At 47.2% G+C, this 23,555-nt stretch overlaps 49 non-coding genes and 6 pseudogenes across 49 annotated transcripts; all 55 read right to left on the bottom strand.

Annotated features, from left to right (window-relative positions):
• Positions 1-72: 72 nt before the first annotated feature.
• On the bottom strand, positions 73-189 carry LOC136622222 (U5 spliceosomal RNA). The gene has a single exon (XR_010791446.1). It is a non-coding gene; the product is annotated as a U5 spliceosomal RNA (small nuclear RNA).
• Positions 190-506: 317 nt separating this feature from the next.
• On the bottom strand, positions 507-623 carry LOC136622272 (U5 spliceosomal RNA). Its single transcript, XR_010791495.1, has one exon. It is a non-coding gene; the product is annotated as a U5 spliceosomal RNA (small nuclear RNA).
• A 322-nt stretch (positions 624-945) lies between these two features.
• Positions 946-1,030, bottom strand: LOC136622642 (U5 spliceosomal RNA; annotated as a pseudogene).
• Positions 1,031-1,329: 299 nt separating this feature from the next.
• LOC136622636 (U5 spliceosomal RNA) lies at positions 1,330-1,437 on the bottom strand (annotated as a pseudogene).
• A 317-nt stretch (positions 1,438-1,754) lies between these two features.
• Positions 1,755-1,871, bottom strand: LOC136622145 (U5 spliceosomal RNA). Its single transcript, XR_010791371.1, has one exon. It is a non-coding gene; the product is annotated as a U5 spliceosomal RNA (small nuclear RNA).
• Positions 1,872-2,188: 317 nt separating this feature from the next.
• LOC136622442 (U5 spliceosomal RNA) lies at positions 2,189-2,305 on the bottom strand. The gene has a single exon (XR_010791658.1). It is a non-coding gene; the product is annotated as a U5 spliceosomal RNA (small nuclear RNA).
• A 317-nt stretch (positions 2,306-2,622) lies between these two features.
• On the bottom strand, positions 2,623-2,739 carry LOC136622221 (U5 spliceosomal RNA). The gene has a single exon (XR_010791445.1). It is a non-coding gene; the product is annotated as a U5 spliceosomal RNA (small nuclear RNA).
• Positions 2,740-3,056: 317 nt separating this feature from the next.
• Positions 3,057-3,173, bottom strand: LOC136622144 (U5 spliceosomal RNA). Its single transcript, XR_010791370.1, has one exon. It is a non-coding gene; the product is annotated as a U5 spliceosomal RNA (small nuclear RNA).
• A 317-nt stretch (positions 3,174-3,490) lies between these two features.
• Positions 3,491-3,607, bottom strand: LOC136622143 (U5 spliceosomal RNA). Its single transcript, XR_010791369.1, has one exon. It is a non-coding gene; the product is annotated as a U5 spliceosomal RNA (small nuclear RNA).
• Positions 3,608-3,924: 317 nt separating this feature from the next.
• On the bottom strand, positions 3,925-4,041 carry LOC136622366 (U5 spliceosomal RNA). The gene has a single exon (XR_010791584.1). It is a non-coding gene; the product is annotated as a U5 spliceosomal RNA (small nuclear RNA).
• Positions 4,042-4,358: 317 nt separating this feature from the next.
• LOC136622142 (U5 spliceosomal RNA) lies at positions 4,359-4,475 on the bottom strand. The gene has a single exon (XR_010791368.1). It is a non-coding gene; the product is annotated as a U5 spliceosomal RNA (small nuclear RNA).
• A 317-nt stretch (positions 4,476-4,792) lies between these two features.
• LOC136622141 (U5 spliceosomal RNA) lies at positions 4,793-4,909 on the bottom strand. The gene has a single exon (XR_010791367.1). It is a non-coding gene; the product is annotated as a U5 spliceosomal RNA (small nuclear RNA).
• Positions 4,910-5,218: 309 nt separating this feature from the next.
• LOC136622270 (U5 spliceosomal RNA) lies at positions 5,219-5,335 on the bottom strand. The gene has a single exon (XR_010791493.1). It is a non-coding gene; the product is annotated as a U5 spliceosomal RNA (small nuclear RNA).
• Positions 5,336-5,652: 317 nt separating this feature from the next.
• On the bottom strand, positions 5,653-5,769 carry LOC136622140 (U5 spliceosomal RNA). Its single transcript, XR_010791366.1, has one exon. It is a non-coding gene; the product is annotated as a U5 spliceosomal RNA (small nuclear RNA).
• A 322-nt stretch (positions 5,770-6,091) lies between these two features.
• LOC136622641 (U5 spliceosomal RNA) lies at positions 6,092-6,176 on the bottom strand (annotated as a pseudogene).
• Positions 6,177-6,475: 299 nt separating this feature from the next.
• On the bottom strand, positions 6,476-6,583 carry LOC136622639 (U5 spliceosomal RNA; annotated as a pseudogene).
• Positions 6,584-6,900: 317 nt separating this feature from the next.
• Positions 6,901-7,017, bottom strand: LOC136622139 (U5 spliceosomal RNA). Its single transcript, XR_010791365.1, has one exon. It is a non-coding gene; the product is annotated as a U5 spliceosomal RNA (small nuclear RNA).
• A 317-nt stretch (positions 7,018-7,334) lies between these two features.
• Positions 7,335-7,451, bottom strand: LOC136622441 (U5 spliceosomal RNA). The gene has a single exon (XR_010791657.1). It is a non-coding gene; the product is annotated as a U5 spliceosomal RNA (small nuclear RNA).
• A 317-nt stretch (positions 7,452-7,768) lies between these two features.
• Positions 7,769-7,885, bottom strand: LOC136622138 (U5 spliceosomal RNA). The gene has a single exon (XR_010791364.1). It is a non-coding gene; the product is annotated as a U5 spliceosomal RNA (small nuclear RNA).
• A 317-nt stretch (positions 7,886-8,202) lies between these two features.
• On the bottom strand, positions 8,203-8,319 carry LOC136622137 (U5 spliceosomal RNA). The gene has a single exon (XR_010791363.1). It is a non-coding gene; the product is annotated as a U5 spliceosomal RNA (small nuclear RNA).
• A 317-nt stretch (positions 8,320-8,636) lies between these two features.
• Positions 8,637-8,753, bottom strand: LOC136622135 (U5 spliceosomal RNA). The gene has a single exon (XR_010791361.1). It is a non-coding gene; the product is annotated as a U5 spliceosomal RNA (small nuclear RNA).
• A 309-nt stretch (positions 8,754-9,062) lies between these two features.
• LOC136622269 (U5 spliceosomal RNA) lies at positions 9,063-9,179 on the bottom strand. The gene has a single exon (XR_010791492.1). It is a non-coding gene; the product is annotated as a U5 spliceosomal RNA (small nuclear RNA).
• A 317-nt stretch (positions 9,180-9,496) lies between these two features.
• On the bottom strand, positions 9,497-9,613 carry LOC136622134 (U5 spliceosomal RNA). The gene has a single exon (XR_010791360.1). It is a non-coding gene; the product is annotated as a U5 spliceosomal RNA (small nuclear RNA).
• Positions 9,614-9,930: 317 nt separating this feature from the next.
• On the bottom strand, positions 9,931-10,047 carry LOC136622602 (U5 spliceosomal RNA). The gene has a single exon (XR_010791810.1). It is a non-coding gene; the product is annotated as a U5 spliceosomal RNA (small nuclear RNA).
• Positions 10,048-10,364: 317 nt separating this feature from the next.
• Positions 10,365-10,481, bottom strand: LOC136622268 (U5 spliceosomal RNA). Its single transcript, XR_010791491.1, has one exon. It is a non-coding gene; the product is annotated as a U5 spliceosomal RNA (small nuclear RNA).
• Positions 10,482-10,798: 317 nt separating this feature from the next.
• On the bottom strand, positions 10,799-10,915 carry LOC136622133 (U5 spliceosomal RNA). Its single transcript, XR_010791359.1, has one exon. It is a non-coding gene; the product is annotated as a U5 spliceosomal RNA (small nuclear RNA).
• A 317-nt stretch (positions 10,916-11,232) lies between these two features.
• LOC136622220 (U5 spliceosomal RNA) lies at positions 11,233-11,349 on the bottom strand. The gene has a single exon (XR_010791444.1). It is a non-coding gene; the product is annotated as a U5 spliceosomal RNA (small nuclear RNA).
• Positions 11,350-11,666: 317 nt separating this feature from the next.
• LOC136622510 (U5 spliceosomal RNA) lies at positions 11,667-11,783 on the bottom strand. The gene has a single exon (XR_010791723.1). It is a non-coding gene; the product is annotated as a U5 spliceosomal RNA (small nuclear RNA).
• A 317-nt stretch (positions 11,784-12,100) lies between these two features.
• Positions 12,101-12,217, bottom strand: LOC136622132 (U5 spliceosomal RNA). Its single transcript, XR_010791358.1, has one exon. It is a non-coding gene; the product is annotated as a U5 spliceosomal RNA (small nuclear RNA).
• A 317-nt stretch (positions 12,218-12,534) lies between these two features.
• Positions 12,535-12,651, bottom strand: LOC136622219 (U5 spliceosomal RNA). The gene has a single exon (XR_010791443.1). It is a non-coding gene; the product is annotated as a U5 spliceosomal RNA (small nuclear RNA).
• Positions 12,652-12,968: 317 nt separating this feature from the next.
• On the bottom strand, positions 12,969-13,085 carry LOC136622131 (U5 spliceosomal RNA). Its single transcript, XR_010791357.1, has one exon. It is a non-coding gene; the product is annotated as a U5 spliceosomal RNA (small nuclear RNA).
• Positions 13,086-13,402: 317 nt separating this feature from the next.
• LOC136622130 (U5 spliceosomal RNA) lies at positions 13,403-13,519 on the bottom strand. Its single transcript, XR_010791356.1, has one exon. It is a non-coding gene; the product is annotated as a U5 spliceosomal RNA (small nuclear RNA).
• A 317-nt stretch (positions 13,520-13,836) lies between these two features.
• On the bottom strand, positions 13,837-13,953 carry LOC136622129 (U5 spliceosomal RNA). The gene has a single exon (XR_010791355.1). It is a non-coding gene; the product is annotated as a U5 spliceosomal RNA (small nuclear RNA).
• Positions 13,954-14,270: 317 nt separating this feature from the next.
• LOC136622218 (U5 spliceosomal RNA) lies at positions 14,271-14,387 on the bottom strand. Its single transcript, XR_010791442.1, has one exon. It is a non-coding gene; the product is annotated as a U5 spliceosomal RNA (small nuclear RNA).
• Positions 14,388-14,704: 317 nt separating this feature from the next.
• On the bottom strand, positions 14,705-14,821 carry LOC136622616 (U5 spliceosomal RNA). Its single transcript, XR_010791823.1, has one exon. It is a non-coding gene; the product is annotated as a U5 spliceosomal RNA (small nuclear RNA).
• A 317-nt stretch (positions 14,822-15,138) lies between these two features.
• On the bottom strand, positions 15,139-15,255 carry LOC136622128 (U5 spliceosomal RNA). The gene has a single exon (XR_010791354.1). It is a non-coding gene; the product is annotated as a U5 spliceosomal RNA (small nuclear RNA).
• A 317-nt stretch (positions 15,256-15,572) lies between these two features.
• On the bottom strand, positions 15,573-15,689 carry LOC136622127 (U5 spliceosomal RNA). The gene has a single exon (XR_010791353.1). It is a non-coding gene; the product is annotated as a U5 spliceosomal RNA (small nuclear RNA).
• A 317-nt stretch (positions 15,690-16,006) lies between these two features.
• Positions 16,007-16,123, bottom strand: LOC136622126 (U5 spliceosomal RNA). Its single transcript, XR_010791352.1, has one exon. It is a non-coding gene; the product is annotated as a U5 spliceosomal RNA (small nuclear RNA).
• A 317-nt stretch (positions 16,124-16,440) lies between these two features.
• LOC136622123 (U5 spliceosomal RNA) lies at positions 16,441-16,557 on the bottom strand. Its single transcript, XR_010791350.1, has one exon. It is a non-coding gene; the product is annotated as a U5 spliceosomal RNA (small nuclear RNA).
• A 317-nt stretch (positions 16,558-16,874) lies between these two features.
• On the bottom strand, positions 16,875-16,991 carry LOC136622267 (U5 spliceosomal RNA). Its single transcript, XR_010791490.1, has one exon. It is a non-coding gene; the product is annotated as a U5 spliceosomal RNA (small nuclear RNA).
• Positions 16,992-17,308: 317 nt separating this feature from the next.
• Positions 17,309-17,425, bottom strand: LOC136622122 (U5 spliceosomal RNA). The gene has a single exon (XR_010791349.1). It is a non-coding gene; the product is annotated as a U5 spliceosomal RNA (small nuclear RNA).
• Positions 17,426-17,734: 309 nt separating this feature from the next.
• On the bottom strand, positions 17,735-17,851 carry LOC136622450 (U5 spliceosomal RNA). Its single transcript, XR_010791665.1, has one exon. It is a non-coding gene; the product is annotated as a U5 spliceosomal RNA (small nuclear RNA).
• A 317-nt stretch (positions 17,852-18,168) lies between these two features.
• LOC136622121 (U5 spliceosomal RNA) lies at positions 18,169-18,285 on the bottom strand. Its single transcript, XR_010791348.1, has one exon. It is a non-coding gene; the product is annotated as a U5 spliceosomal RNA (small nuclear RNA).
• A 317-nt stretch (positions 18,286-18,602) lies between these two features.
• LOC136622120 (U5 spliceosomal RNA) lies at positions 18,603-18,719 on the bottom strand. Its single transcript, XR_010791347.1, has one exon. It is a non-coding gene; the product is annotated as a U5 spliceosomal RNA (small nuclear RNA).
• Positions 18,720-19,036: 317 nt separating this feature from the next.
• LOC136622217 (U5 spliceosomal RNA) lies at positions 19,037-19,153 on the bottom strand. The gene has a single exon (XR_010791441.1). It is a non-coding gene; the product is annotated as a U5 spliceosomal RNA (small nuclear RNA).
• Positions 19,154-19,470: 317 nt separating this feature from the next.
• Positions 19,471-19,587, bottom strand: LOC136622424 (U5 spliceosomal RNA). Its single transcript, XR_010791641.1, has one exon. It is a non-coding gene; the product is annotated as a U5 spliceosomal RNA (small nuclear RNA).
• A 317-nt stretch (positions 19,588-19,904) lies between these two features.
• Positions 19,905-20,021, bottom strand: LOC136622119 (U5 spliceosomal RNA). The gene has a single exon (XR_010791346.1). It is a non-coding gene; the product is annotated as a U5 spliceosomal RNA (small nuclear RNA).
• Positions 20,022-20,338: 317 nt separating this feature from the next.
• On the bottom strand, positions 20,339-20,455 carry LOC136622118 (U5 spliceosomal RNA). The gene has a single exon (XR_010791344.1). It is a non-coding gene; the product is annotated as a U5 spliceosomal RNA (small nuclear RNA).
• Positions 20,456-20,880: 425 nt separating this feature from the next.
• On the bottom strand, positions 20,881-20,997 carry LOC136622117 (U5 spliceosomal RNA). Its single transcript, XR_010791343.1, has one exon. It is a non-coding gene; the product is annotated as a U5 spliceosomal RNA (small nuclear RNA).
• Positions 20,998-21,304: 307 nt separating this feature from the next.
• LOC136622116 (U5 spliceosomal RNA) lies at positions 21,305-21,421 on the bottom strand. The gene has a single exon (XR_010791342.1). It is a non-coding gene; the product is annotated as a U5 spliceosomal RNA (small nuclear RNA).
• A 317-nt stretch (positions 21,422-21,738) lies between these two features.
• LOC136622115 (U5 spliceosomal RNA) lies at positions 21,739-21,855 on the bottom strand. Its single transcript, XR_010791341.1, has one exon. It is a non-coding gene; the product is annotated as a U5 spliceosomal RNA (small nuclear RNA).
• Positions 21,856-22,177: 322 nt separating this feature from the next.
• LOC136622640 (U5 spliceosomal RNA) lies at positions 22,178-22,262 on the bottom strand (annotated as a pseudogene).
• A 299-nt stretch (positions 22,263-22,561) lies between these two features.
• LOC136622635 (U5 spliceosomal RNA) lies at positions 22,562-22,669 on the bottom strand (annotated as a pseudogene).
• A 317-nt stretch (positions 22,670-22,986) lies between these two features.
• On the bottom strand, positions 22,987-23,103 carry LOC136622114 (U5 spliceosomal RNA). Its single transcript, XR_010791340.1, has one exon. It is a non-coding gene; the product is annotated as a U5 spliceosomal RNA (small nuclear RNA).
• Positions 23,104-23,420: 317 nt separating this feature from the next.
• On the bottom strand, positions 23,421-23,537 carry LOC136622440 (U5 spliceosomal RNA). Its single transcript, XR_010791655.1, has one exon. It is a non-coding gene; the product is annotated as a U5 spliceosomal RNA (small nuclear RNA).
• Positions 23,538-23,555: the final 18 nt, after the last annotated feature.

Below are 23,555 nucleotides of genomic sequence, written 5' to 3'. Positions count from 1 at the left end.
ATGAGGACCCCCATTCAGGATCAGTTAACACATTCGGAAACAGCACTCTCTCTTTTTTCACCAGAATAAGGAAGCCCCAGCAAAACTGGAGCATGCAAAAATTGCTACAAAACTCAGTGTTGCTCCTCTCCACGGAAATCTTTAGTAAAAGGCGAAAGATTTATACGTTCTGAAGAGAAACCAGAGCGTAATGGGCAAGGGGTTCCTCAGCTCCTGCCACCACCGCTGCAGTGCTCTCTTAGCCTAGGGAGACCACCCGGAAAAGAGGCAAAATGAGAAATTGTGCACAACCAGCCAGAATCCTTCACTTCTGCAGTATGCAAATAAGGCCCCTGTTCAGGAACTGTTGACAGGATTCTGGCTGCCTTGGGTAATTGTGCACAATCAGCCAGGATCACATCTTTCCCAGGATGCTTTGCTTCTGCAACATGCAAATGAGGACCCCCATTCAGGATCAGTTAACACATTCGGAAACAGCACTCTCTCTTTTTTCACCAGAATAAGGAAGCCCCAGCAAAACTGGAGCATGCAAAAATTGCTACAAAACTCAGTGTTGCCCCTCTCCACGGAAATCTTTAGTAAAAGGCGAAAGATTTATACGTTCTGAAGAGAAACCAGAGCATAATGGGCAAGGGGTTCCTCAGCTCCTGCCACCACCGCTGCAGTGCTCTCTTAGCCTAGGGAGACCACCCGGAAAAGAGGCAAAATGAGAAATTGTGCACAACCAGCCAGAATCCTTCACTTCTGCAGTATGCAAATAAGGCCCCTGTTCAGGAACTGTTGACAGGATTCTGGCTGCCTTGGGTAATTGTGCACAATCAGCCAGGATCACATCTTTCCCAGGATGCTTTGCTTCTGCAACATGCAAATGAGGACCCCCATTCAGGATCAGTTAACACATTCGGAAACAGCACTCTCTCTTTTTTCACCAGTATAAGGAAGCCCCAGCAAAACTCAGTGTTGCTCCTCTCCACAGAAATCTTTAGTAAAAGGCGAAAGATTTATACGTTCTGAAGAGAAACCAGAGCATAATGGGCAAGGGGTTCCTCAGCTCCTGCCACCACCGCTGCAGTGCTCTCTTAGCCTAGGGAGACCACCCGGAAAAGAGGCAAAATGAGAAATTGTGCACAACCAGCCAGAATCCTTCACTTCTGCAGTATGCAAATAAGGCCCCTGTTCAGGAACTGTTGACAGGATTCTGGCTGCCTTGGGTAATTGTGCACAATCAGCCAGGATCACATCTTTCCCAGGATGCTTTGCTTCTGCAACATGCAAATGAGGACCCCCATTCAGGATCAGTTAACACATTCGGAAACAGCACACTCTCTTTTTTCACCAGAATAAGGAAGCCCCAGCAAAACTCAGTGTTGCTCCTCTCCACGGAAATCTTTAGTAAAAGGCGAAAGATTTATACGTTCTGAAGAGAAACCAGAGCATAATGGGCAAGGGGTTCCTCAGCTCCTGCCACCACCGCTGCAGTGCTCTCTTAGCCTAGGGAGACCACCCGGAAAAGAGGCAAAATGAGAAATTGTGCACAACCAGCCAGAATCCTTCACTTCTGCAGTATGCAAATAAGGCCCCTGTTCAGGAACTGTTGACAGGATTCTGGCTGCCTTGGGTAATTGTGCACAATCAGCTAGGATCACATCTTTCCCAGGATGCTTTGCTTCTGCAACATGCAAATGAGGACCCCCATTCAGGATCAGTTAACACATTCGGAAACAGCACTCTCTCTTTTTTCACCAGAATAAGGAAGCCCCAGCAAAACTGGAGCATGCAAAAATTGCTACAAAACTCAGTGTTGCTCCTCTCCACGGAAATCTTTAGTAAAAGGCGAAAGATTTATACGTTCTGAAGAGAAACCAGAGCATAATGGGCAAGGGGTTCCTCAGCTCCTGCCACCACCGCTGCAGTGCTCTCTTAGCCTAGGGAGACCACCCGGAAAAGAGGCAAAATGAGAAATTGTGCACAACCAGCCAGAATCCTTCACTTCTGCAGTATGCAAATAAGGCCCCTGTTCAGGAACTGTTGACAGGATTCTGGCTGCCTTGGGTAATTGTGCACAATCAGCCAGGATCACATCTTTCCCAGGATGCTTTGCTTCTGCAACATGCAAATGAGGACCCCCATTCAGGATCAGTTAACACATTCGGAAACAGCACTCTCTCTTTTTTCACCAGAATAAGGAAGCCCCAGCAAAACTGGAGCATGCAAAAATTGCTACAAAACTCAGTGTTGCTCCTCTCCACGGAAATCTTTAGTAAAAGGCGAAAGATTTATAAGTTCTGAAGAGAAACCAGAGCATAATGGGCAAGGGGTTCCTCAGCTCCTGCCACCACCGCTGCAGTGCTCTCTTAGCCTAGGGAGACCACCCGGAAAAGAGGCAAAATGAGAAATTGTGCACAACCAGCCAGAATCCTTCACTTCTGCAGTATGCAAATAAGGCCCCTGTTCAGGAACTGTTGACAGGATTCTGGCTGCCTTGGGTAATTGTGCACAATCAGCCAGGATCAAATCTTTCCCAGGATGCTTTGCTTCTGCAACATGCAAATGAGGACCCCCATTCAGGATCAGTTAACACATTCGGAAACAGCACTCTCTCTTTTTTCACCAGAATAAGGAAGCCCCAGCAAAACTGGAGCATGCAAAAATTGCTACAAAACTCAGTGTTGCTCCTCTCCACGGAAATCTTTAGTAAAAGGCGAAAGATTTATACGTTCTGAAGAGAAACCAGAGCGTAATGGGCAAGGGGTTCCTCAGCTCCTGCCACCACCGCTGCAGTGCTCTCTTAGCCTAGGGAGACCACCCGGAAAAGAGGCAAAATGAGAAATTGTGCACAACCAGCCAGAATCCTTCACTTCTGCAGTATGCAAATAAGGCCCCTGTTCAGGAACTGTTGACAGGATTCTGGCTGCCTTGGGTAATTGTGCACAATCAGCCAGGATCACATCTTTCCCAGGATGCTTTGCTTCTGCAACATGCAAATGAGGACCCCCATTCAGGATCAGTTAACACATTCGGAAACAGCACGCTCTCTTTTTTCACCAGAATAAGGAAGCCCCAGCAAAACTGGAGCATGCAAAAATTGCTACAAAACTCAGTGTTGCTCCTCTCCACGGAAATCTTTAGTAAAAGGCGAAAGATTTATACGTTCTGAAGAGAAACCAGAGCATAATGGGCAAGGGGTTCCTCAGCTCCTGCCACCACCGCTGCAATGCTCTCTTAGCCTAGGGAGACCACCCGGAAAAGAGGCAAAATGAGAAATTGTGCACAACCAGCCAGAATCCTTCACTTCTGCAGTATGCAAATAAGGCCCCTGTTCAGGAACTGTTGACAGGATTCTGGCTGCCTTGGGTAATTGTGCACAATCAGCCAGGATCACATCTTTCCCAGGATGCTTTGCTTCTGCAACATGCAAATGAGGACCCCCATTCAGGATCAGTTAACACATTCGGAAACAGCACTCTCTCTTTTTTCACCAGAATAAGGAAGCCCCAGCAAAACTGGAGCATGCAAAAATTGCTACAAAACTCAGTGTTGCTCCTCTCCACGGAAATCTTTAGTAAAAGGCGAAAGATTTATACGTTCTGAAGAGAAACCAGAGCATAATGGGCAAGGGGTTCCTCAGCTCCTGCCACCACCGCTGCAATGCTCTCTTAGCCTAGGGAGACCACCCGGAAAAGAGGCAAAATGAGAAATTGTGCACAACCAGCCAGAATCCTTCACTTCTGCAGTATGCAAATAAGGCCCCTGTTCAGGAACTGTTGACAGGATTCTGGCTGCCTTGGGTAATTGTGCACAATCAGCCAGGATCACATCTTTCCCAGGATGCTTTGCTTCTGCAACATGCAAATGAGGACCCCCATTCAGGATCAGTTAACACATTCGGAAACAGCACTCTCTCTTTTTTCACCAGAATAAGGAAGCCCCAGCAAAACTGGAGCATGCAAAAATTGCTACAAAACTCAGTGTTGCTCCTCTCCACGGAAATCTTTAGTAAAAGGCGAAAGATTTATACGTTCTGAAGAGAAACCAGAACATAATGGGCAAGGGGTTCCTCAGCTCCTGCCACCACCGCTGCAGTGCTCTCTTAGCCTAGGGAGACCACCCGGAAAAGAGGCAAAATGAGAAATTGTGCACAACCAGCCAGAATCCTTCACTTCTGCAGTATGCAAATAAGGCCCCTGTTCAGGAACTGTTGACAGGATTCTGGCTGCCTTGGGTAATTGTGCACAATCAGCCAGGATCACATCTTTCCCAGGATGCTTTGCTTCTGCAACATGCAAATGAGGACCCCCATTCAGGATCAGTTAACACATTCGGAAACAGCACTCTCTCTTTTTTCACCAGAATAAGGAAGCCCCAGCAAAACTGGAGCATGCAAAAATTGCTACAAAACTCAGTGTTGCTCCTCTCCACGGAAATCTTTAGTAAAAGGCGAAAGATTTATACGTTCTGAAGAGAAACCAGAGCATAATGGGCAAGGGGTTCCTCAGCTCCTGCCACCACCGCTGCAGTGCTCTCTTAGCCTAGGGAGACCACCCGGAAAAGAGGCAAAATGAGAAATTGTGCACAACCAGCCAGAATCCTTCACTTCTGCAGTATGCAAATAAGGCCCCTGTTCAGGAACTGTTGACAGGATTCTGGCTGCCTTGGGTAATTGTGCACAATCAGCCAGGATCACATCTTTCCCAGGATGCTTTGCTTCTGCAACATGCAAATGAGGACCCCCATTCAGGATCAGTTAACACATTCGGAAACAGCACTCTCTCTTTTTTCACCAGAATAAGGAAGCCCCAGCAAAACTGGAGCATGCAAAAATTGCTACAAAACTCAGTGTTGCTCCTCTCCACGGAAATCTTTAGTAAAAGGCGAAAGATTTATACGTTCTGAAGAGAAACCAGAGCATAAAGGGCAAGGGGTTCCTCAGCTCCTGCCACCACCGTTGCAGTGCTCTCTTAGCCTAGGGAGACAAAGAGGCAAAATGAGAAATTGTGCACAACCAGCCAGAATCCTTCACTTCTGCAGTATGCAAATAAGGCCCCTGTTCAGGAACTGTTGACAGGATTCTGGCTGCCTTGGGTAATTGTGCACAATCAGCCAGGATCACATCTTTCCCAGGATGCTTTGCTTCTGCAACATGCAAATGAGGACCCCCATTCAGGATCAGTTAACACATTCGGAAACAGCACTCTCTCTTTTTTCACCAGAATAAGGAAGCCCCAGCAAAACTGGAGCATGCAAAAATTGCTACAAAACTCAGTGTTGCCCCTCTCCACGGAAATCTTTAGTAAAAGGCGAAAGATTTATACGTTCTGAAGAGAAACCAGAGCATAATGGGCAAGGGGTTCCTCAGCTCCTGCCACCACCGCTGCAGTGCTCTCTTAGCCTAGGGAGACCACCCGGAAAAGAGGCAAAATGAGAAATTGTGCACAACCAGCCAGAATCCTTCACTTCTGCAGTATGCAAATAAGGCCCCTGTTCAGGAACTGTTGACAGGATTCTGGCTGCCTTGGGTAATTGTGTACAATCAGCCAGGATCACATCTTTCCCAGGATGCTTTGCTTCTGCAACATGCAAATGAGGACCCCCATTCAGGATCAGTTAACACATTCGGAAACAGCACTCTCTCTTTTTTCACCAGAATAAGGAAGCCCCAGCAAAACTGGAGCATGCAAAAATTGCTACAAAACTCAGTGTTGCTCCTCTCCACGGAAATCTTTAGTAAAAGGCGAAAGATTTATACGTTCTGAAGAGAAACCAGAGCATAATGGGCAAGGGGTTCCTCAGCTCCTGCCACCACCGCTGCAGTGCTCTCTTAGCCTAGGGAGACCACCCGGAAAAGAGGCAAAATGAGAAATTGTGCACAACCAGCCAGAATCCTTCACTTCTGCAGTATGCAAATAAGGCCCCTGTTCAGGAACTGTTGACAGGATTCTGGCTGCCTTGGGTAATTGTGCACAATCAGCCAGGATCACATCTTTCCCAGGATGCTTTGCTTCTGCAACATGCAAATGAGGACCCCCATTCAGGATCAGTTAACACATTCGGAAACAGCACTCTCTCTTTTTTCACCAGTATAAGGAAGCCCCAGCAAAACTCAGTGTTGCTCCTCTCCACAGAAATCTTTAGTAAAAGGCGAAAGATTTATACGTTCTGAAGAGAAACCAGAGCATAATGGGCAAGGGGTTCCTCAGCTCCTGCCACCACCGCTGCAGTGCTCTCTTAGCCTAGGGAGACCACCCGGAAAAGAGGCAAAATGAGAAATTGTGCACAACCAGCCAGAATCCTTCACTTCTGCAGTATGCAAATAAGGCCCCTGTTCAGGAACTGTTGACAGGATTCTGGCTGCCTTGGGTAATTGTGCACAATCAGCCAGGATCACATCTTTCCCAGGATGCTTTGCTTCTGCAACATGCAAATGAGGACCCCCATTCAGGATCAGTTAACACATTCGGAAACAGCACACTCTCTTTTTTCACCAGAATAAGGAAGCCCCAGCAAAACTCAGTGTTGCTCCTCTCCATGGAAATCTTTAGTAAAAGGCGAAAGATTTATACGTTCTGAAGAGAAACCAGAGCATAATGGGCAAGGGGTTCCTCAGCTCCTGCCACCACCGCTGCAGTGCTCTCTTAGCCTAGGGAGACCACCCGGAAAAGAGGCAAAATGAGAAATTGTGCACAACCAGCCAGAATCCTTCACTTCTGCAGTATGCAAATAAGGCCCCTGTTCAGGAACTGTTGACAGGATTCTGGCTGCCTTGGGTAATTGTGCACAATCAGCTAGGATCACATCTTTCCCAGGATGCTTTGCTTCTGCAACATGCAAATGAGGACCCCCATTCAGGATCAGTTAACACATTCGGAAACAGCACTCTCTCTTTTTTCACCAGAATAAGGAAGCCCCAGCAAAACTGGAGCATGCAAAAATTGCTACAAAACTCAGTGTTGCTCCTCTCCACGGAAATCTTTAGTAAAAGGCGAAAGATTTATACGTTCTGAAGAGAAACCAGAGCATAATGGGCAAGGGGTTCCTCAGCTCCTGCCACCACCGCTGCAGTGCTCTCTTAGCCTAGGGAGACCACCCGGAAAAGAGGCAAAATGAGAAATTGTGCACAACCAGCCAGAATCCTTCACTTCTGCAGTATGCAAATAAGGCCCCTGTTCAGGAACTGTTGACAGGATTCTGGCTGCCTTGGGTAATTGTGCACAATCAGCCAGGATCACATCTTTCCCAGGATGCTTTGCTTCTGCAACATGCAAATGAGGACCCCCATTCAGGATCAGTTAACACATTCGGAAACAGCACTCTCTCTTTTTTCACCAGAATAAGGAAGCCCCAGCAAAACTGGAGCATGCAAAAATTGCTACAAAACTCAGTGTTGCTCCTCTCCACGGAAATCTTTAGTAAAAGGCGAAAGATTTATAAGTTCTGAAGAGAAACCAGAGCATAATGGGCAAGGGGTTCCTCAGCTCCTGCCACCACCGCTGCAGTGCTCTCTTAGCCTAGGGAGACCACCCGGAAAAGAGGCAAAATGAGAAATTGTGCACAACCAGCCAGAATCCTTCACTTCTGCAGTATGCAAATAAGGCCCCTGTTCAGGAACTGTTGACAGGATTCTGGCTGCCTTGGGTAATTGTGCACAATCAGCCAGGATCACATCTTTCCCAGGATGCTTTGCTTCTGCAACATGCAAATGAGGACCCCCATTCAGGATCAGTTAACACATTCGGAAACAGCACTCTCTCTTTTTTCACCAGAATAAGGAAGCCCCAGCAAAACTGGAGCATGCAAAAATTGCTACAAAACTCAGTGTTGCTCCTCTCCACGGAAATCTTTAGTAAAAGGCGAAAGATTTATACGTTCTGAAGAGAAACCAGAGCATAATGGGCAAGGGGTTCCTCAGCTCCTGCCACCACCGCTGCAGTGCTCTCTTAGCCTAGGGAGACCACCCGGAAAAGAGGCAAAATGAGAAATTGTGCACAACCAGCCAGAATCCTTCACTTCTGCAGTATGCAAATAAGGCCCCTGTTCAGGAACTGTTGACAGGATTCTGGCTGCCTTGGGTAATTGTGCACAATCAGCCAGGATCACATCTTTCCCAGGATGCTTTGCTTCTGCAACATGCAAATGAGGACCCCCATTCAGGATCAGTTAACACATTCGGAAACAGCACTCTCTCTTTTTTCACCAGAATAAGGAAGCCCCAGCAAAACTGGAGCATGCAAAAATTGCTACAAAACTCAGTGTTGCTCCTCTCCACGGAAATCTTTAGTAAAAGGCGAAAGATTTATACGTTCTGAAGAGAAACCAGAGCATAATGGGCAAGGGGTTCCTCAGCTCCTGCCACCACCGCTGCAGTGCTCTCTTAGCCTAGGGAGACCACCCGGAAAAGAGGCAAAATGAGAAATTGTGCACAACCAGCCAGAATCCTTCACTTCTGCAGTATGCAAATAAGGCCCCTGTTCAGGAACTGTTGACAGGATTCTGGCTGCCTTGGGTAATTGTGCACAATCAGCCAGGATCACATCTTTCCCAGGATGCTTTGCTTCTGCAACATGCAAATGAGGACCCCCATTCAGGATCAGTTAACACATTCGGAAACAGCACTCTCTCTTTTTTCACCAGAATAAGGAAGCCCCAGCAAAACTGGAGCATGCAAAAATTGCTACAAAACTCAGTGTTGCTCCTCTCCACGGAAATCTTTAGTAAAAGGCGAAAGATTTATACGTTCTGAAGAGAAACCAGAGCATAAAGGGCAAGGGGTTCCTCAGCTCCTGCCACCACCGTTGCAGTGCTCTCTTAGCCTAGGGAGACAAAGAGGCAAAATGAGAAATTGTGCACAACCAGCCAGAATCCTTCACTTCTGCAGTATGCAAATAAGGCCCCTGTTCAGGAACTGTTGACAGGATTCTGGCTGCCTTGGGTAATTGTGCACAATCAGCCAGGATCACATCTTTCCCAGGATGCTTTGCTTCTGCAACATGCAAATGAGGACCCCCATTCAGGATCAGTTAACACATTCGGAAACAGCACTCTCTCTTTTTTCACCAGAATAAGGAAGCCCCAGCAAAACTGGAGCATGCAAAAATTGCTACAAAACTCAGTGTTGCCCCTCTCCACGGAAATCTTTAGTAAAAGGCGAAAGATTTATACGTTCTGAAGAGAAACCAGAGCATAATGGGCAAGGGGTTCCTCAGCTCCTGCCACCACCGCTGCAGTGCTCTCTTAGCCTAGGGAGACCACCCGGAAAAGAGGCAAAATGAGAAATTGTGCACAACCAGCCAGAATCCTTCACTTCTGCAGTATGCAAATAAGGCCCCTGTTCAGGAACTGTTGACAGGATTCTGGCTGCCTTGGGTAATTGTGTACAATCAGCCAGGATCACATCTTTCCCAGGATGCTTTGCTTCTGCAACATGCAAATGAGGACCCCCATTCAGGATCAGTTAACACATTCGGAAACAGCACTCTCTCTTTTTTCACCAGAATAAGGAAGCCCCAGCAAAACTGGAGCATGCAAAAATTGCTACAAAACTCAGTGTTGCTCCTCTCCACGGAAATCTTTAGTAAAAGGCGAAAGATTTATACGTTCTGAAGAGAAACCAGAGCATAATGGGCAAGGGGTTCCTCAGCTCCTGCCACCACCGCTGCAGTGCTCTCTTAGCCTAGGGAGACCACCCGGAAAAGAGGCAAAATGAGAAATTGTGCACAACCAGCCAGAATCCTTCACTTCTGCAGTATGCAAATAAGGCCCCTGTTCAGGAACTGTTGACAGGATTCTGGCTGCCTTGGGTAATTGTGCACAATCAGCCAGGATCACATCTTTCCCAGGATGCTTTGCTTCTGCAACATGCAAATGAGGACCCCCATTCAGGATCAGTTAACACATTCGGAAACAGCACTCTCTCTTTTTTCACCAGAATAAGGAAGCCCCAGCAAAACTGGAGCATGCAAAAATTGCTACAAAACTCAGTGTTGCTCCTCTCCACGGAAAGCTTTAGTAAAAGGCGAAAGATTTATACGTTCTGAAGAGAAACCAGAGCGTAATGGGCAAGGGGTTCCTCAGCTCCTGCCACCACCGCTGCAGTGCTCTCTTAGCCTAGGGAGACCACCCGGAAAAGAGGCAAAATGAGAAATTGTGCACAACCAGCCAGAATCCTTCACTTCTGCAGTATGCAAATAAGGCCCCTGTTCAGGAACTGTTGACAGGATTCTGGCTGCCTTGGGTAATTGTGCACAATCAGCCAGGATCACATCTTTCCCAGGATGCTTTGCTTCTGCAACATGCAAATGAGGACCCCCATTCAGGATCAGTTAACACATTCGGAAACAGCACTCTCTCTTTTTTCACCAGAATAAGGAAGCCCCAGCAAAACTGGAGCATGCAAAAATTGCTACAAAACTCAGTGTTGCCCCTCTCCACGGAAATCTTTAGTAAAAGGCGAAAGATTTATACGTTCTGAAGAGAAACCAGAGCATAATGGGCAAGGGGTTCCTCAGCTCCTGCCACCACCGCTGCAGTGCTCTCTTAGCCTAGGGAGACCACCCGGAAAAGAGGCAAAATGAGAAATTGTGCACAACCAGCCAGAATCCTTCACTTCTGCAGTATGCAAATAAGGCCCCTGTTCAGGAACTGTTGACAGGATTCTGGCTGCCTTGGGTAATTGTGCACAATCAGCCAGGATCACATCTTTCCCAGGATGCTTTGCTTCTGCAACATGCAAATGAGGACCCCCATTCAGGATCAGTTAACACATTCGGAAACAGCACACTCTCTTTTTTCACCAGAATAAGGAAGCCCCAGCAAAACTGGAGCATGCAAAAATTGCTACAAAACTCAGTGTTGCTCCTCTCCACGGAAATCTTTAGTAAAAGGCGAAAGATTTATACGTTCTGAAGAGAAACCAGAGCATAATGGGCAAGGGGTTCCTCAGCTCCTGCCACCACCGCTGCAGTGCTCTCTTAGCCTAGGGAGACCACCCGGAAAAGAGGCAAAATGAGAAATTGTGCACAACCAGCCAGAATCCTTCACTTCTGCAGTATGCAAATAAGGCCCCTGTTCAGGAACTGTTGACAGGATTCTGGCTGCCTTGGGTAATTGTGCACAATCAGCCAGGATCACATCTTTCCCAGGATGCTTTGCTTCTGCAACATGCAAATGAGGACCCCCATTCAGGATCAGTTAACACATTCAGAAACAGCACTCTCTCTTTTTTCACCAGAATAAGGAAGCCCCAGCAAAACTGGAGCATGCAAAAATTGCTACAAAACTCAGTGTTGCTCCTCTCCACGGAAATCTTTAGTAAAAGGCGAAAGATTTATACGTTCTGAAGAGAAACCAGAGCGTAATGTGCAAGGGGTTCCTCAGCTCCTGCCACCACCGCTGCAGTGCTCTCTTAGCCTAGGGAGACCACCCGGAAAAGAGGCAAAATGAGAAATTGTGCACAACCAGCCAGAATCCTTCACTTCTGCAGTATGCAAATAAGGCCCCTGTTCAGGAACTGTTGACAGGATTCTGGCTGCCTTGGGTAATTGTGCACAATCAGCCAGGATCACATCTTTCCCAGGATGCTTTGCTTCTGCAACATGCAAATGAGGACCCCCATTCAGGATCAGTTAACACATTCGGAAACAGCACACTCTCTTTTTTCACCAGAATAAGGAAGCCCCAGCAAAACTGGAGCATGCAAAAATTGCTACAAAACTCAGTGTTGCTCCTCTCCACGGAAAGCTTTAGTAAAAGGCGAAAGATTTATACGTTCTGAAGAGAAACCAGAGCATAATGGGCAAGGGGTTCCTCAGCTCCTGCCACCACCGCTGCAGTGCTCTCTTAGCCTAGGGAGACCACCCGGAAAAGAGGCAAAATGAGAAATTGTGCACAACCAGCCAGAATCCTTCACTTCTGCAGTATGCAAATAAGGCCCCTGTTCAGGAACTGTTGACAGGATTCTGGCTGCCTTGGGTAATTGTGCACAATCAGCCAGGATCACATCTTTCCCAGGATGCTTTGCTTCTGCAACATGCAAATGAGGACCCCCATTCAGGATCAGTTAACACATTCGGAAACAGCACACTCTCTTTTTTCACCAGAATAAGGAAGCCCCAGCAAAACTGGAGCATGCAAAAATTGCTACAAAACTCAGTGTTGCTCCTCTCCACGGAAATCTTTAGTAAAAGGCGAAAGATTTATACGTTCTGAAGAGAAACCAGAGCATAATGGGCAAGGGGTTCCTCAGCTCCTGCCACCACCGCTGCAGTGCTCTCTTAGCCTAGGGAGACCACCCGGAAAAGAGGCAAAATGAGAAATTGTGCACAACCAGCCAGAATCCTTCACTTCTGCAGTATGCAAATAAGGCCCCTGTTCAGGAACTGTTGACAGGATTCTGGCTGCCTTGGGTAATTGTGCACAATCAGCCAGGATCACATCTTTCCCAGGATGCTTTGCTTCTGCAACATGCAAATGAGGACCCCCATTCAGGATCAGTTAACACATTCAGAAACAGCACTCTCTCTTTTTTCACCAGAATAAGGAAGCCCCAGCAAAACTGGAGCATGCAAAAATTGCTACAAAACTCAGTGTTGCTCCTCTCCACGGAAATCTTTAGTAAAAGGCGAAAGATTTATACGTTCTGAAGAGAAACCAGAGCGTAATGTGCAAGGGGTTCCTCAGCTCCTGCCACCACCGCTGCAGTGCTCTCTTAGCCTAGGGAGACCACCCGGAAAAGAGGCAAAATGAGAAATTGTGCACAACCAGCCAGAATCCTTCACTTCTGCAGTATGCAAATAAGGCCCCTGTTCAGGAACTGTTGACAGGATTCTGGCTGCCTTGGGTAATTGTGCACAATCAGCCAGGATCACATCTTTCCCAGGATGCTTTGCTTCTGCAACATGCAAATGAGGACCCCCATTCAGGATCAGTTAACACATTCGGAAACAGCACACTCTCTTTTTTCACCAGAATAAGGAAGCCCCAGCAAAACTGGAGCATGCAAAAATTGCTACAAAACTCAGTGTTGCTCCTCTCCACGGAAATCTTTAGTAAAAGGCGAAAGATTTATACGTTCTGAAGAGAAACCAGAGCATAATGGGCAAGGGGTTCCTCAGCTCCTGCCACCACCGCTGCAGTGCTCTCTTAGCCTAGGGAGACCACCCGGAAAAGAGGCAAAATGAGAAATTGTGCACAACCAGCCAGAATCCTTCACTTCTGCAGTATGCAAATAAGGCCCCTGTTCAGGAACTGTTGACAGGATTCTGGCTGCCTTGGGTAATTGTGCACAATCAGCCAGGATCACATCTTTCCCAGGATGCTTTGCTTCTGCAACATGCAAATGAGGACCCCCATTCAGGATCAGTTAACACATTCAGAAACAGCACACTCTCTTTTTTCACCAGAATAAGGAAGCCCCAGCAAAACTGGAGCATGCAAAAATTGCTACAAAACTCAGTGTTGCTCCTCTCCACGGAAATCTTTAGTAAAAGGCGAAAGATTTATACGTTCTGAAGAGAAACCAGAGCATAATGGGCAAGGGGTTCCTCAGCTCCTGCCACCACCGCTGCAGTGCTCTCTTAGCCTAGGGAGACCACCCGGAAAAGAGGCAAAATGAGAAATTGTGCACAACCAGCCAGAATCCTTCACTTCTGCAGTATGCAAATAAGGCCCCTGTTCAGGAACTGTTGACAGGATTCTGGCTGCCTTGGGTAATTGTGCACAATCAGCCAGGATCACATCTTTCCCAGGATGCTTTGCTTCTGCAACATGCAAATGAGGACCCCCATTCAGGATCAGTTAACACATTCGGAAACAGCACTCTCTCTTTTTTCACCAGAATAAGGAAGCCCCAGCAAAACTGGAGCATGCAAAAATTGCTACAAAACTCAGTGTTGCTCCTCTCCACGGAAATCTTTAGTAAAAGGCGAAAGATTTATACGTTCTGAAGAGAAACCAGAGCATAATGGGCAAGGGGTTCCTCAGCTCCTGCCACCACCGCTGCAGTGCTCTCTTAGCCTAGGGAGACCACCCGGAAAAGAGGCAAAATGAGAAATTGTGCACAACCAGCCAGAATCCTTCACTTCTGCAGTATGCAAATAAGGCCCCTGTTCAGGAACTGTTGACAGGATTCTGGCTGCCTTGGGTAATTGTGCACAATCAGCCAGGATCACATCTTTCCCAGGATGCTTTGCTTCTGCAACATGCAAATGAGGACCCCCATTCAGGATCAGTTAACACATTCGGAAACAGCACTCTCTCTTTTTTCACCAGAATAAGGAAGCCCCAGCAAAACTGGAGCATGCAAAAATTGCTACAAAACTCAGTGTTGCTCCTCTCCACGGAAATCTTTAGTAAAAGGCGAAAGATTTATACGTTCTGAAGAGAAACCAGAGCGTAATGGGCAAGGGGTTCCTCAGCTCCTGCCACCACCGCTGCAGTGCTCTCTTAGCCTAGGGAGACCACCCGGAAAAGAGGCAAAATGAGAAATTGTGCACAACCAGCCAGAATCCTTCACTTCTGCAGTATGCAAATAAGGCCCCTGTTCAGGAACTGTTGACAGGATTCTGGCTGCCTTGGGTAATTGTGCACAATCAGCCAGGATCACATCTTTCCCAGGATGCTTTGCTTCTGCAACATGCAAATGAGGACCCCCATTCAGGATCAGTTAACACATTCGGAAACAGCACGCTCTCTTTTTTCACCAGAATAAGGAAGCCCCAGCAAAACTGGAGCATGCAAAAATTGCTACAAAACTCAGTGTTGCTCCTCTCCACGGAAATCCTTAGTAAAAGGCGAAAAATTTATACGTTCTGAAGAGAAACCAGAGCATAATGGGCAAGGGGTTCCTCAGCTCCTGCCACCACCGCTGCAGTGCTCTCTTAGCCTAGGGAGACCACCCGGAAAAGAGGCAAAATGAGAAATTGTGCACAACCAGCCAGAATCCTTCACTTCTGCAGTATGCAAATAAGGCCCCTGTTCAGGAACTGTTGACAGGATTCTGGCTGCCTTGGGTAATTGTGCACAATCAGCCAGGATCAAATCTTTCCCAGGATGCTTTGCTTCTGCAACATGCAAATGAGGACCCCCATTCAGGATCAGTTAACACATTCGGAAACAGCACTCTCTCTTTTTTCACCAGAATAAGGAAGCCCCAGCAAAACTGGAGCATGCAAAAATTGCTACAAAACTCAGTGTTGCTCCTCTCCACGGAAATCTTTAGTAAAAGGCGAAAGATTTATACGTTCTGAAGAGAAACCAGAGCATAATGGGCAAGGGGTTCCTCAGCTCCTGCCACCACCGCTGCAGTGCTCTCTTAGCCTAGGGAGACCACCCGGAAAAGAGGCAAAATGAGAAATTGTGCACAACCAGCCAGAATCCTTCACTTCTGCAGTATGCAAATAAGGCCCCTGTTCAGGAACTGTTGACAGGATTCTGGCTGCCTTGGGTAATTGTGCACAATCAGCCAGGATCACATCTTTCCCAGGATGCTTTGCTTCTGCAACATGCAAATGAGGACCCCCATTCAGGATCAGTTAACACATTCGGAAACAGCACGCTCTCTTTTTTCACCAGAATAAGGAAGCCCCAGCAAAACTGGAGCATGCAAAAATTGCTACAAAACTCAGTGTTGCTCCTCTCCACGGAAATCTTTAGTAAAAGGCGAAAGATTTATACGTTCTGAAGAGAAACCAGAGCATAATGGGCAAGGGGTTCCTCAGCTCCTGCCACCACCGCTGCAATGCTCTCTTAGCCTAGGGAGACCACCCGGAAAAGAGGCAAAATGAGAAATTGTGCACAACCAGCCAGAATCCTTCACTTCTGCAGTATGCAAATAAGGCCCCTGTTCAGGAACTGTTGACAGGATTCTGGCTGCCTTGGGTAATTGTGCACAATCAGCCAGGATCAAATCTTTCCCAGGATGCTTTGCTTCTGCAACATGCAAATGAGGACCCCCATTCAGGATCAGTTAACACATTCGGAAACAGCACTCTCTCTTTTTTCACCAGAATAAGGAAGCCCCAGCAAAACTGGAGCATGCAAAAATTGCTACAAAACTCAGTGTTGCTCCTCTCCACGGAAATCTTTAGTAAAAGGCGAAAGATTTATACGTTCTGAAGAGAAACCAGAGCATAATGGGCAAGGGGTTCCTCAGCTCCTGCCACCACCGCTGCAGTGCTCTCTTAGCCTAGGGAGACCACCCGGAAAAGAGGCAAAATGAGAAATTGTGCACAACCAGCCAGAATCCTTCACTTCTGCAGTATGCAAATAAGGCCCCTGTTCAGGAACTGTTGACAGGATTCTGGCTGCCTTGGGTAATTGTGCACAATCAGCCAGGATCACATCTTTCCCAGGATGCTTTGCTTCTGCAACATGCAAATGAGGACCCCCATTCAGGATCAGTTAACACATTCGGAAACAGCACGCTCTCTTTTTTCACCAGAATAAGGAAGCCCCAGCAAAACTGGAGCATGCAAAAATTGCTACAAAACTCAGTGTTGCTCCTCTCCACGGAAATCTTTAGTAAAAGGCGAAAGATTTATACGTTCTGAAGAGAAACCAGAGCATAATGGGCAAGGGGTTCCTCAGCTCCTGCCACCACCGCTGCAATGCTCTCTTAGCCTAGGGAGACCACCCGGAAAAGAGGCAAAATGAGAAATTGTGCACAACCAGCCAGAATCCTTCACTTCTGCAGTATGCAAATAAGGCCCCTGTTCAGGAACTGTTGACAGGATTCTGGCTGCCTTGGGTAATTGTGCACAATCAGCCAGGATCACATCTTTCCCAGGATGCTTTGCTTCTGCAACATGCAAATGAGGACCCCCATTCAGGATCAGTTAACACATTCGGAAACAGCACTCTCTCTTTTTTCACCAGAATAAGGAAGCCCCAGCAAAACTGGAGCATGCAAAAATTGCTACAAAACTCAGTGTTGCCCCTCTCCACGGAAATCTTTAGTAAAAGGCGAAAGATTTATACGTTCTGAAGAGAAACCAGAGCATAATGGGCAAGGGGTTCCTCAGCTCCTGCCACCACCGCTGCAGTGCTCTCTTAGCCTAGGGAGACCACCCGGAAAAGAGGCAAAATGAGAAATTGTGCACAACCAGCCAGAATCCTTCACTTCTGCAGTATGCAAATAAGGCCCCTGTTCAGGAACTGTTGACAGGATTCTGGCTGCCTTGGGTAATTGTGCACAATCAGCCAGGATCAAATCTTTCCCAGGATGCTTTGCTTCTGCAACATGCAAATGAGGACCCCCATTCAGGATCAGTTAACACATTCGGAAACAGCACTCTCTCTTTTTTCACCAGAATAAGGAAGCCCCAGCAAAACTGGAGCATGCAAAAATTGCTACAAAACTCAGTGTTGCTCCTCTCCACGGAAATCTTTAGTAAAAGGCGAAAGATTTATACGTTCTGAAGAGAAACCAGAGCATAATGGGCAAGGGGTTCCTCAGCTCCTGCCACCACCGTTGCAGTGCTCTCTTAGCCTAGGGAGACAAAGAGGCAAAATGAGAAATTGTGCACAACCAGCCAGAATCCTTCACTTCTGCAGTATGCAAATAAGGCCCCTGTTCAGGAACTGTTGACAGGATTCTGGCTGCCTTGGGTAATTGTGCACAATCAGCCAGGATCACATCTTTCCCAGGATGCTTTGCTTCTGCAACATGCAAATGAGGACCCCCATTCAGGATCAGTTAACACATTCGGAAACAGCACTCTCTCTTTTTTCACCAGAATAAGGAAGCCCCAGCAAAACTGGAGCATGCAAAAATTGCTACAAAACTCAGTGTTGCCCCTCTCCACGGAAATCTTTAGTAAAAGGCGAAAGATTTATACATTCTGAAGAGAAACCAGAGCATAATGGGCAAGGGGTTCCTCAGCTCCTGCCACCACCGCTGCAGTGCTCTCTTAGCCTAGGGAGACCACCCGGAAAAGAGGCAAAATGAGAAATTGTGCACAACCAGCAGGAATCCTTCACTTCTGCAGTATGCAAATAAGGCCCCTGTTCAGGAACTGTTGACAGGATTCTGGCTGGCTTGGGTAATTGTGCACAATCAGCCAGGATCACATCTTTCCCAGGATGCTTTGCTTCTGCAACATGCAAATGAGGACCCCCATTCAGGATCAGTTAACACATTCGGAAACAGCACTCTCTCTTTTTTCACCAGAATAAGGAAGCCCCAGCAAAACTGGAGCATGCAAAAATTGCTACAAAACTCAGTGTTGCTCCTCTCCACGGAAATCTTTAGTAAAAGGCGAAAGATTTATACGTTCTGAAGAGAAACCAGAGCATAATGGGCAAGGGGTTCCTCAGCTCCTGCCACCACCGCTGCAGTGCTCTCTTAGCCTAGGGAGACCACCCGGAAAAGAGGCAAAATGAGAAATTGTGCACAACCAGCAGGAATCCTTCACTTCTGCAGTATGCAAATAAGGCCCCTGTTCAGGAACTGTTGACAGGATTCTGGCTGCCTTGGGTAATTGTGCACAATCAGCCAGGATCACATCTTTCCCAGGATGCTTTGCTTCTGCAACATGCAAATGAGGACCCCCATTCAGGATCAGTTAACACATTCAGAAACAGCACGCTCTCTTTTTTCACCAGAATAAGGAAGCCCCAGCAAAACTGGAGCATGCAAAAATTGCTACAAAACTCAGTGTTGCTCCTCTCCACGGAAATCTTTAGTAAAAGGCGAAAGATTTATACGTTCTGAAGAGAAACCAGAGCATAATGGGCAAGGGGTTCCTCAGCTCCTGCCACCACCGCTGCAGTGCTCTCTTAGCCTAGGGAGACCACCCGGAAAAGAGGCAAAATGAGAAATTGTGCACAACCAGCCAGAATCCTTCACTTCTGCAGTATGCAAATAAGGCCCCTGTTCAGGAACTGTTGACAGGATTCTGGCTGCCTTGGGTAATTGTGCACAATCAGCCAGGATCACATCTTTCCCAGGATGCTTTGCTTCTGCAACATGCAAATGAGGACCCCCATTCAGGATCAGTTAACACATTCGGAAACAGCACTCTCTCTTTTTTCACCAGAATAAGGAAGCCCCAGCAAAACTGGAGCATGCAAAAATTGCTACAAAACTCAGTGTTGCTCCTCTCCACGGAAATCTTTAGTAAAAGGCGAAAGATTTATACGTTCTGAAGAGAAACCAGAGCGTAATGGGCAAGGGGTTCCTCAGCTCCTGCCACCACCGCTGCAGTGCTCTCTTAGCCTAGGGAGACCACCCAGAAAAGAGGCAAAATGAGAAATTGTGCACAACCAGCCAGAATCCTTCACTTCTGCAGTATGCAAATAAGGCCCCTGTTCAGGAACTGTTGACAGGATTCTGGCTGCCTTGGGTAATTGTGCACAATCAGCCAGGATCACATCTTTCCCAGGATGCTTTGCTTCTGCAACATGCAAATGAGGACCCCCATTCAGGATCAGTTAACACATTCGGAAACAGCACTCTCTCTTTTTTCACCAGAATAAGGAAGCCCCAGCAAAACTGGAGCATGCAAAAATTGCTACAAAACTCAGTGTTGCTCCTCTCCACGGAAATCTTTAGTAAAAGGCGAAAGATTTATATGTTCTGAAGAGAAACCAGAGCATAATGGGCAAGGGGTTCCTCAGCTCCTGCCACCACCGCTGCAGTGCTCTCTTAGCCTAGGGAGACCACCCGGAAAAGAGGCAAAATGAGAAATTGTGCACAACCAGCCAGAATCCTTCACTTCTGCAGTATGCAAATAAGGCCCCTGTTCAGGAACTGTTGACAGGATTCTGGCTGCCTTGGGTAATTGTGCACAATCAGCCAGGATCACATCTTTCCCAGGATGCTTTGCTTCTGCAACATGCAAATGAGGACCCCCATTCAGGATCAGTTAACACATTCGGAAACAGCACTCTCTCTTTTTTCACCAGAATAAGGAAGCCCCAGCAAAACTGGAGCATGCAAAAATTGCTACAAAACTCAGTGTTGCTCCTCTCCACGGAAATCTTTAGTAAAAGGCGAAAGATTTATACGTTCTGAAGAGAAACCAGAGCATAATGGGCAAGGGGTTCCTCAGCTCCTGCCACCACCGCTGCAGTGCTCTCTTAGCCTGGGGAGACCACCCGGAAAAGAGGCAAAATGAGAAATTGTGCACAACCAGCCAGAATCCTTCACTTCTGCAGTATGCAAATAAGGCCCCTGTTCAGGAACTGTTGACAGGATTCTGGCTGCCTTGGGTAATTGTGCACAATCAGCCAGGATCACATCTTTCCCAGGATGCTTTGCTTCTGCAACATGCAAATGAGGACCCCCATTCAGGATCAGTTAACACATTCGGAAACAGCACTCTCTCTTTTTTCACCAGAATAAGGAAGCCCCAGCAAAACTGGAGCATGCAAAAATTGCTACAAAACTCAGTGTTGCTCCTCTCCACGGAAATCTTTAGTAAAAGGCGAAAGATTTATACGTTCTGAAGAGAAACCAGAGCATAATGGGCAAGGGGTTCCTCAGCTCCTGCCACCACCGCTGCAGTGCTCTCTTAGCCTAGGGAGACCACCCGGAAAAGAGGCAAAATGAGAAATTGTGCACAACCAGCCAGAATCCTTCACTTCTGCAGTATGCAAATAAGGCCCCTGTTCAGGCTCTCTTAGCCTGGGGAGACCACCCGGAAAAGAGGCAAAATGAGAAATTGTGCACAACCAGCCAGAATCCTTCACTTCTGCAGTATGCAAATAAGGCCCCTGTTCAGGAACTGTTGACAGGATTCTGGCTGCCTTGGGTAATTGTGCACAATCAGCCAGGATCACATCTTTCCCAGGATGCTTTGCTTCTGCAACATGCAAATGAGGACCCCCATTCAGGATCAGTTAACACATTCGGAAACAGCACTCTCTCTTTTTTCACCAGAATAAGGAAGCCCCAGCAAAACTGGAGCATGCAAAAATTGCTACAAAACTCAGTGTTGCTCCTCTCCACGGAAATCTTTAGTAAAAGGCGAAAGATTTATACGTTCTGAAGAGAAACCAGAGCATAATGGGCAAGGGGTTCCTCAGCTCCGCTGCAGTGCTCTCTTAGCCTAGGGAGACCACCCGGAAAAGAGGCAAAATGAGAAATTGTGCACAACCAGCCAGAATCCTTCACTTCTGCAGTATGCAAATAAGGCCCCTGTTCAGGAACTGTTGACAGGATTCTGGCTGCCTTGGGTAATTGTGCACAATCAGCCAGGATCACATCTTTCCCAGGATGCTTTGCTTCTGCAACATGCAAATGAGGACCCCCATTCAGGATCAGTTAACACATTCAGAAACAGCACGCTCTCTTTTTTCACCAGAATAAGGAAGCCCCAGCAAAACTGGAGCATGCAAAAATTGCTACAAAACTCAGTGTTGCTCCTCTCCACGGAAATCTTTAGTAAAAGGCGAAAGATTTATACGTTCTGAAGAGAAACCAGAGCATAATGGGCAAGGGGTTCCTCAGCTCCTGCCACCACCGCTGCAGTGCTCTCTTAGCCTGGGGAGACCACCCGGAAAAGAGTCAAAATGAGAAATTGTGCACAACCAGCCAGAATCCTTCACTTCTGCAGTATGCAAATAAGGCCCCTGTTCAGGAACTGTTGACAGGATTCTGGCTGCCTTGGGTAATTGTGCACAATCAGCCAGGATCACATCTTTCCCAGGATGCTTTGCTTCTGCAACATGCAAATGAGGACCCCCATTCAGGATCAGTTAACACATTCGGAAACAGCACTCTCTCTTTTTTCACCAGAATAAGGAAGCCCCAGCAAAACTGGAGCATGCAAAAATTGCTACAAAACTCAGTGTTGCTCCTCTCCACGGAAATCTTTAGTAAAAGGCGAAAGATTTATACGTTCTGAAGAGAAACCAGAGCATAATGGGCAAGGGGTTCCTCAGCTCCTGCCACCACCGCTGCAGTGCTCTCTTAGCCTGGGGAGACCACCCGGAAAAGAGGCAAAATGAGAAATTGTGCACAACCAGCCAGAATCCTTCACTTCTGCAGTATGCAAATAAGGCCCCTGTTCAGGAACTGTTGACAGGATTCTGGCTGCCTTGGGTAATTGTGCACAATCAGCCAGGATCACATCTTTCCCAGGATGCTTTGCTTCTGCAACATGCAAATGAGGACCCCCATTCAGGATCAGTTAACACATTCGGAAACAGCACTCTCTCTTTTTTCACCAGTATAAGGAAGCCCCAGCAAAACTCAGTGTTGCTCCTCTCCACAGAAATCTTTAGTAAAAGGCGAAAGATTTATACGTTCTGAAGAGAAACCAGAGCATAATGGGCAAGGGGTTCCTCAGCTCCTGCCACCACCGCTGCAGTGCTCTCTTAGCCTAGGGAGACCACCCGGAAAAGAGGCAAAATGAGAAATTGTGCACAACCAGCCAGAATCCTTCACTTCTGCAGTATGCAAATAAGGCCCCTGTTCAGGAACTGTTGACAGGATTCTGGCTGCCTTGGGTAATTGTGCACAATCAGCCAGGATCACATCTTTCCCAGGATGCTTTGCTTCTGCAACATGCAAATGAGGACCCCCATTCAGGATCAGTTAACACATTCGGAAACAGCACACTCTCTTTTTTCACCAGAATAAGGAAGCCCCAGCAAAACTCAGTGTTGCTCCTCTCCACGGAAATCTTTAGTAAAAGGCGAAAGATTTATACGTTCTGAAGAGAAACCAGAGCATAATGGGCAAGGGGTTCCTCAGCTCCTGCCACCACCGCTGCAGTGCTCTCTTAGCCTAGGGAGACCACCCGGAAAAGAGGCAAAATGAGAAATTGTGCACAACCAGCCAGAATCCTTCACTTCTGCAGTATGCAAATAAGGCCCCTGTTCAGGAACTGTTGACAGGATTCTGGCTGCCTTGGGTAATTGTGCACAATCAGCCAGGATCACATCTTTCCCAGGATGCTTTGCTTCTGCAACATGCAAATGAGGACCCCCATTCAGGATCAGTTAACACATTCGGAAACAGCACTCTCTCTTTTTTCACCAGAATAAGGAAGCCCCAGCAAAACTGGAGCATGCAAAAATTGCTACAAAACTCAGTGTTGCTCCTCTCCACGGAAATCTTTAGTAAAAGGCGAAAGATTTATACGTTCTGAAGAGAAACCAGAGCATAATGGGCAAGGGGTTCCTCAGCTCCTGCCACCACCGCTGCAGTGCTCTCTTAGCCTAGGGAGACCACCCGGAAAAGAGGCAAAATGAGAAATTGTGCACAACCAGCCAGAATCCTTCACTTCTGCAGTATGCAAATAAGGCCCCTGTTCAGGAACTGTTGACAGGATTCTGGCTGCCTTGGGTAATTGTGCACAATCAGCCAGGATCACATCTTTCCCAGGATGCTTTGCTTCTGCAACATGCAAATGAGGACCCCCATTCAGGATCAGTTAACACATTCGGAAACAGCACTCTCTCTTTTTTCACCAGAATAAGGAAGCCCCAGCAAAACTGGAGCATGCAAAAATTGCTACAAAACTCAGTGTTGCTCCTCTCCACGGAAATCTTTAGTAAAAGGCGAAAGATTTATAAGTTCTGAAGAGAAACCAGAGCATAATGGGCAAGGGGTTCCT

The sequence above is a fragment of the Eleutherodactylus coqui genome, chromosome 3, assembly GCF_035609145.1.
Source record: "Eleutherodactylus coqui strain aEleCoq1 chromosome 3, aEleCoq1.hap1, whole genome shotgun sequence".
Taxonomy (NCBI): Eukaryota; Metazoa; Chordata; class Amphibia; order Anura; family Eleutherodactylidae; genus Eleutherodactylus; species Eleutherodactylus coqui.
The sequence above is the reverse complement of the archived record's forward strand: the minus strand, read 5'-3'. Positions and strand labels throughout refer to the sequence as shown.